This window comes from Sturnus vulgaris, chromosome 3, assembly GCF_052056855.1.
Source record: "Sturnus vulgaris isolate bStuVul1 chromosome 3, bStuVul1.hap1, whole genome shotgun sequence".
In the NCBI taxonomy this organism is placed as follows: domain Eukaryota; kingdom Metazoa; phylum Chordata; class Aves; order Passeriformes; family Sturnidae; genus Sturnus; species Sturnus vulgaris.
This window is the reverse complement of record NC_142245.1, coordinates 111,815,518-111,823,601: the sequence shown is the minus strand read 5'-3', so window position 1 is coordinate 111,823,601 and position 8,084 is coordinate 111,815,518. Positions and strand designations below refer to the sequence as shown.

General features: G+C 48.5%; 2 non-coding genes across 2 annotated transcripts; both read left to right on the top strand.

Annotated features, from left to right (window-relative positions):
• The first annotated feature begins 3,672 nt into the window (after positions 1–3,672).
• TRNAW-CCA (transfer RNA tryptophan (anticodon CCA)) lies at positions 3,673–3,744 on the top strand. The gene has a single exon. It is a non-coding gene; the product is annotated as a tRNA-Trp (tRNA).
• Positions 3,745–5,275: 1,531 nt separating this feature from the next.
• TRNAR-ACG (transfer RNA arginine (anticodon ACG)) lies at positions 5,276–5,348 on the top strand. Its single transcript has one exon. It is a non-coding gene; the product is annotated as a tRNA-Arg (tRNA).
• The last annotated feature ends 2,736 nt before the right edge of the window (positions 5,349–8,084 follow it).

Here is an 8,084-nt window from a genome sequence, read left to right as displayed (position 1 = left end):
GGTGGAAGGTCTCAGCTGCAGGAGACAGAATGCCAGAACCTTCGAGCAGGGGAGGATAGAGCACTCTGGCATTTATAGGGCAGCGGGAACAGCTGTGGCTGTCCAGGGAACCTTGGCAGGGGTGGCAGGGGAAGGCAGCAGGTACAGCCTGACCTCTGCACATAGCTAAACCTGAACAATGGCTCAGGGGCACAAAAACAAGGGGACAAATAGCTGTGCCTCCCTGCCTGACCACTGGGAAGGCTGCTGGGAGAGCCCCTGACCAATATGGATCCAGCCAGAGAGCATCATTAACTTGCAATATCAATGTGGTTGGTAATGGTGATTATCTGGAGGAAATCAGCCATAGAATATCATAGAATCATCACAGAATCATGGAATAGTTTGGGTTGGAAAGGACATTATAAACCATCACCCTGCCACGGGCAGGGGCACCTTCCACTATCCCAGGTTGCTCCAAGTCCTGTCCAACCTGGCCCTGGACACTTCTGTAGATGGGGCAGCCATCCAGACAACAGAGAATATCTGATCCTGCTGCATGTCCTGTGATGCAACAGTTGTTCCCAAGAGAAATAAATAAAGGATATGATCATTCCATACACAAGCTTATAAAATAGCTGCATTTTTTTTTTAATGAAAGCTGCTGTGAAGAAAAAAAATCTGGTCTAGTGGTAGGTGTCCCTGTCCATAGCAGGGGGTTGGAATGAGATGATTTTTCAGATCCCTTTCACCCCAAACCCTTCTGCCATTCTGTGTTTCTATAATACATGAAGTGCAGATTATCAGTTTTCAGGTGTCACCAGCAGCACCTTCAACTTTGCAGGTGCACAAAGAGCACATGACAAATGACATTCATGAGTTTTTGTCAGTATTTGTAGAGAGTTTGAATCACATCAACAGACACATGGAAGTGGAAGCTGACAGCTCAGTTTCTCCCTCAGTCATTTACTTCAGCCTCTTTCTATACAAGATATTTATTGATGTTGTTCTGACCCAGCAGCCTTGATACCAACAATACAAACCTCTCCCTCAGTCATGTGCATTGTTCTCTGTCTGCCTTCCTGCTTACTTTGTTTGCTTTCCATTGCAAATTTGCAGGTGCCAAGGAGAGGTATTTGTGTTCATTTCCAGGTACTCCAGGGTCAGGAATGAAACAAAGGCTGCTACCAGAACCTTTCAGTTGGCTCAGGTTCCCACTGAACCCAAGAAGATCCTAGCTGAGATATTAATCTCAGCTCTCAGACAGGATCTGTCCTTGTATTTTGTCAGACTGGAGCAGACACTCAGCTTTCTCAACAATTATTATTATTTTTTTAAAATCTCAGAAATATGGTCCTGTTCTGTAGTGATGGACTGGAAATGTTTGCCTTTTAAAATTTTATTTCCGTGGGACGTGAAGTATAAATTCAAAACCTCAAGTGTGTTAACAGTCTGGTGGAAGAGGAGTGACTGGCCAGTAATCTCACATTCAAAATCCTCCTCCATCATTTCTGGAATGTCCTCACTGTCAGACCACAAGTGCTTACACAATCACAGTTCCCTTCAAATGAGGGTCAGAAATTACCCCAGGAAAAAACCCAACTCTTTGAAATTCAAGTGGCATCTCAGTCTGCCTTGATGCCTCTGCATTTTGTTTGCTCTTTTTTTGTTCTCCTCCTTTCCCGGGTTACTTTTCCAAGTTTATTCCAGGTCAGAGACATGTTTTACATGGATCACAAAATAAATGTTTACACACAGTGGAGGTTCTGCCCCTTGCCTAAGGATTTCTTGTGAGAAATTGCTGAGGGAGCTGGGAAAGGGGCTCAGCCTGGAGAAAAGGAGGCTCAGGGGGGGCCTTGTGGCTCTGCACAACTCCCTGACAGGAGGGGACAGCCAGGGGTGGGTTGGGATCTTCTTCCCAGTAACAAGTGACAAAGCAAGAGGAATCACCTCAGATTGCACCAGGGGAGGTTTAGATTGGGTATTGGGAACAATTCCTTCACAGAAAGCTCTGTCCAGCCCTGGCACAGCTGCCCAGAGCAGTGGTGAAATCCCTGGAGGGTTTTGCTGATCTGACCTGGGACTCACATCCCTTTGAATATGGGAGATTTTATGAGAAGGGAAGACTTCTCTTTCATTTTGAAGTTTTCAGTCATGGGACAGCTCTGAAAATAATTCAGAAGGGAAGCTGGGAAGCTAAATTTATGGGAAACATCTGCTTTCACAAAGCACTTAAACAGATTTGTGTTATGGTGATATAAATCAGCAGGATTTGACTGCAGTTGGGGTGAAGTGGTCCTGGAACTTGAAAAACTGGCTGAAACTTGACTTTATTTACAACATTGTAAGAAGCAAGTGACAGAGTGAGATGGATGAGGAGAAGGTGCCACTGAGGGTGGTCAGCAAGGGGAAAATGTGGGGGGAAATCTAATAGCAATCATTTGGATTGAATAGACAAAAACTTTGGGCTGTGGAGGAAAAATCCTGTATTTCCAGGAAGGAAACAAGCTGAATTTACAGCCTGGCCTTGAGATGGAGGATTCTTCACTGAAAAAAATTAATCTCCAGTCTGATTTACAGCTCCTGGAGCCCATGAGCTGGTTCCTGGCTCCCTCTTGTGGGAAAAGCTGCTGGAGGAGGAAGGGACCTCATGGTGCAGGGTTTGCTCAGGTGGAAAGGTAAAAGCAAGAGGAAATGCCTCTTTGCTCCATCCTCAGCACTGGTAATTCACAGAGTAAATGTGTGGTGATTTGTTAATATGTTTGGAGAGCAGGGATGAGATTTGGTTTCAGGCATCAAATTTTACAGAAGAATGGAATTTTTGGAGAGAGTTGCTTACGTTCAGGGTTAGTGTTTAACTATAAAGTTAATGATTTCTAGCTTCATATAATTTTATAACATTTCTATAACTTCAAAAATCTCTCTAACTGTAATAATACTGAGAGCTCTGCTCTTACCACGATCAGGTTGAGGCAGGGAGGAGTTTCCTGGTGCTTTACCCATTGCACTGCTGGCCACAACCCCTGCCTGCATTGCCCCTCTCCAGACACCCAGGTGCCCAGCAGAATGTCTCCATGGGGTGGTTTTGTGTTGATAGGTGTTCGTGGTTCAGACAGGATGGGAATGAAGCTGGGAGTGGAGTTGGAGAGGTGTAAGGAAAGCCTCACCTCCTTACAGTTTTCCACAGCAGTCTTGCCCTAAGCACCCATGGGGAAAGAATTGGGTGGAGCTGGAAAGAATTGGGCAGCTGGAGCTGGTGCTGGACCTTGTCTGCACTGGTGGGACATCCTGCCATCCTTGTAGGACGTCCAGGTGCCACTCCCAGCCAGCACAGGGCTGTGGCTGGGGCAGGACATCAGGAGCTGTGACTGGCCTGAGCCCGTGGGTGCTCTACTCTACCAAAACCATTCCTGGCTCCACAGCCAAAACCCACCTTGGGCTGTCCTGTGTCCCTCCCCCGAGCCACCATCCTCCCTTGGAGCATCCCTGAGCCAGGTTCCTGCCCTCACTGACTCCCATCCCACCCTGTACCCTCATCCTGCAGCCTGGACTGGTCTCTGTAGCCAAACCCTCCCATGAGGTTGCCCTTCCATAGCCACAGCCCTGCTCCTGGGATGCAGGGACACCCCAGGGTGATCCCCATGGAAAGGACATTCCCAGGGGACAATCCTGGGCCCTGGACCCCTCCACCCCGACCTCGTGGCGCAAGGGCAGCGCGTCTGACTCCAGATCAGAAGGTTGTGTGTTCAAATCACACCGGGGTCAGTCTGGGGCACCACTGGCACCCCTCTGCTTTTCTGGGGGGGAGCTGTTCTGTGGGAGGGGAGGCCTCAGGGTGTGGGGGCATGGACTTAGGATATGGGGAACATACCTCAGGATATGGGGAACACAATGCCCAGAGCTCTCCTTTGAGTAGGGAGCTGTGCTGGAATGGAAATGATGGATCAGGATGAAAGCAGGGAGGTTGTGTTGTGGTGGTGTCAGTGGTTAGCTTTTTTCTTCTGCCTTCACTCAGAGTCAGGATTGACTGCTCGAGAGATGGATTTCTTGCTCAGACTTGGTTGTTTATTAAGTCTTATCTGAAGAACAGAGAGTTCTTCAGCATTTCTAGCTATCAAGCCAAAAGTGAGAAAATTGAGGTGTATCTAGCAAGTTACCAGGTCTATTAAAGCCTAACTATCCAATTAAAAGCTAACATCTATTTTATTTATACTTTTGACCCAATAACCAAATTCCTGTGACCTGCACTGTGGGACCTTCTATCCAATCAAAAACTACTACCTGAAATCATGAAGAAGGAGCAAGAAAGAAGCAATACCCAAGAATGTCCATCTTGTCCCATACCTATTACTATATTCTAAAATCCCAAATTCAAAACCCTTCACCATGTGAAATTGCACACTTCTGTTCTAACTACACACCCGTGATTCCAACTCCATCACTCAAATTTGGAAGCCTTCTTCAAGGCCTTAGGTCAAAAGCAGTGCTCCTTTGGGGGTCAGTGTCAGAAAGCACAGAAAGTTCAAAACTCACAGGCTTCAGGGTCCAGCATGGTGGGTGTCTGCCATAATTTACCTCAATAATGAGGTAATGTCTTCCTCAGGAAAATGCAGGAAACTTTTTAACTGCAGGCTCAGTCACTTCTGGAGGACCTAGACATGCTTGCCCTGCAGGGTAAAATGGGGTGGTATGGTTAGCACAGGGGATATCTGGAGGGGAGTCAAGAGCAATTACTCTGTGTAGGATGATGGAAAAAGAGGCAAGTTCAAAAAGAGACATGGAAAGACTTTTTCAAGAATTAAGAAATACCATCTGGAAAGCTCTAGTCTGGTCAATCACAGTCCCGATTCTGCCTGACCACTGTGGAAACAATCCTTCAGAAAGCCATGCCCAAAAGGAGGAAAGATGTGAAAATCTTTGAGTGGAAGGCCAAGGATCTGCCAAAGGCAGACCACCCTTGATCAGAAGAATAGATGTCTTTGAAAAGTTGATTTCTTTGGTAATCAAGTGGACACTGAGGAACATAATTTATCTTGACTTTAGTTTCACCTCTGTCTCCCAGACGTGTCCCTGCAGCAGGACACACACACACAGCAGCTGAGCTCAATCCAAAGGCAAAGCAAAGCGCCAGGAGCAGCCACTGAGGGGCTTGGGGTCAGGGCTTGGTGATCCAGGGGACCCTTCACTGCTGGATGCTGAACTGGGTGTGGTTTGGTGTCTGTGCTGGGAGCAGAGGCTGCTCCACACAAGGAAGGACAGCCCAGCCTGGCAGGGACACGGGCATGGCCAGGGGACAGGGCCAGTGGCGCAATGGACAACGCGCCTGACTACGGATCAGGAGATTGCAGGTTCGACTCCTGCCTGGCTCAACACTTTTAGCCCAGGGACTTTCCTCCTGCTCCCTTTGTGAGCACCTTCCTTCTCCTGCCCATCATCCATCCTGCCTCAAGTTCCTCATGTCCTGTCCCACACTCCAAAAGGGGCAGGGCTGGGGCTCACACCAGAGCCAGGCCACCACAGCAAATCCCAGAGCAGAATTCAGGTACCTCCAAAGTGCTGTTCCACAGCCAGGACAGAGCCAGCACTCCCAGGATGTCCTGGCACCCGTGTGCCCTGATCCCCAGCCCCCTCCATTGGTCCTGATGCCCTTTGTCAGTGCCTTGCCAAGTTCTGCATGTGACAGCAATGGTCTCAGAGTAGGACAAGGCCCCAGACAAGCTTTGGAGCTTCCATCCTTGGAGTTATTTAAACCTTGACTACAACCTGATGTCAAAGACTGTTGTGCTCTGAGCAGGGATTAGCCCACCCGCTTCCCAGGGCTCTCCTAAAATCTATTTTTTCTGTATATAATTAATTCTGTCCCAAAGCCCATCCATGGATGGGAAGCCCCCAGTGCTCAGGGAGGGCCAGTGGCTCAAGGGACAATGCACATGACTACAGATCAAGAGATTGCAGGTTCAACTCTTGCTGGCTCACCATTTTCCTGCCCACAGCCTGGCTGTCATAGTCATGGTGACAGGGGACATCTTTCTCCATGCTGCCCTGCCTCTCTCTGGTGTTGTCCCCTCTTGGTGAGTACCTTGGTTTGAAAGACAGGTGTCTGCTAAGAAAGGCAGGAACTTCTCTTGAAATGGAAAATGTAAACTACCTCCCTCAAAGTTATTATAATTTTGAAATTAAGGTGCTCTCATGGGAATGGGAATAACAGTTCTTTAGGAAGAAAAAAAATAAAATAGAAATACAGTATTACGAAAAACAAACCCAAAACACTGACAGAGTCAGAATCCAAGCTGACACCCCATCAGTCAGTCAGGGGTTGGTGCAGTCCCATTAAATTGTGGCTGCCAATCCTGCAGTGACAGATGTGGTTCAGTTGGAGCAGTGCTCCTGTAGAAGGTGCAGGTTTCCTCTGAAGGTTCAGTGATGATGTAGAACAGTCTGTTTTTCCTCTGGAATCCAGTGAAAAAATGCTACCTTGATGTTCTGAATCTCAGTTTTTATCTAGGTAGGAAAGGCTTGGCTCCTCCCCCTGGGTGGAGCATCTCCCATTGGGATGATGGAATTTTATCAGCCATGCAGGGGGACTCCATGGCCCATTAACAGAAGATATCTCCTGGAGGAAAGACGGGTTGTGGAAAAGATAAAGAATCCTACCCCACCTGGTTTTTAACAGCTGGCCCATTAGCAGAGGATATCTCCCACAGAGATAAGGATCACTGCCCCAGCTGGTTTTAACAGATGGTGATAGAATTCATACTTTTGGTCATATCCTGTATTGCAGCCTAAGACAGTGAGCTTCCTGCAGCGCCAAACTTCCCTTGCACCAGAAGAAAGTCTGACTAAATACACTGGCAAAAAAAATTCTCTGTGAGTTGGTAAATTGCCAAGAGAGGAGCCCAGAGAGGCTGTAGCCTCTACATCCTTGGAGATATTCAGTCTCAGCATGCAGTCCTGATCTGCTTGTCATAAATTAAACAGAAGTCTAGACTAGAGACCACCACATGTAATTTCCAACACAAATCACGGTTGGTTTATATAAAATTCGTGTTTCCATGCTCTTTTGTCGCTTCATCCCACATTTGCACACCCATGGTCCTGTCATTACTGTTTGGTACTTTCACTGTGTCTGTGGCTTGGGCCAGGAAGGTTGAAGGTGTCCATGTGCAGGGTAGCCCAGACCAACTGGCCATCAAGCAAGATCTTGCTACAGCTCACCTACTCATCCCTGTCATCAGGCTGGAGCAAGTGGAGGTGGCCTTGGGCTAAGCTTTCCCCTCCACTGGACACCACAGCTCCAGAGTTCTATACGGGCTGGGAAGTTTAACTACACATCCCACGAGAAAGGCAAGATGCCCTCCTATCCTCCAGAGCAGCTGAGCTGAGCCTGGAGCTCAGTACAGACATCTCCTCTCCTGCGTGGTGGAACCAGTGGGACCACAGGTGAGGAGGGCAAGGCTGACATGGAAGGGGCAGGTGGGAGCAAGGTGAGATCCTGCCACTTCCCTTTAACCAGCAATAAACCCAGGTGGTCCTGACATGAGGACAGCAGGTGGGATCAGAGGCTGCAGCCAGTTGCTCAATGGACCATGAATGCACCTGACTATGGATCAGGAGACTGCAGGTTTAAGTCCTGCCTGGATCACCCTGAAGCTGGTGGTGGAGGTGACAAGGCACAGCTGTCTTCCTGAGGTCCTTAACATTCCAGGCTTCTTTTCCATCTCTCCAACATCACCATCACAGGAACATCATTTTATGACATCACTGCTGTGAGCAGGGCACTGCTCCCACACAGAACTTGGCAAGGCACTGACAGAGGGCATCAGGACCAGTGTGAACCTTGGAGGGGGGACTGGGGATCAGGGCACACGAGGTGCCAGGACATCCTGGGAGTGCTGGCTCTGTCCTGGCTGTGGAACAGCACTTTGGAGGTACCTGAATTCTGCTCTGGGATTTGCTGTGGTGGCCTGGCTCTGGTGTGAGCCCCAGCCCTGCCCGTTTTGGGGTGTGGGACAGGACATGAGGAGCTTGAGGCAGGATGGATGATGGGCAGGAGAAGGAAGGTGCTCACAAAGGGAGCAGGAGGAAAGTCCCTGGGCTAAAAGTGT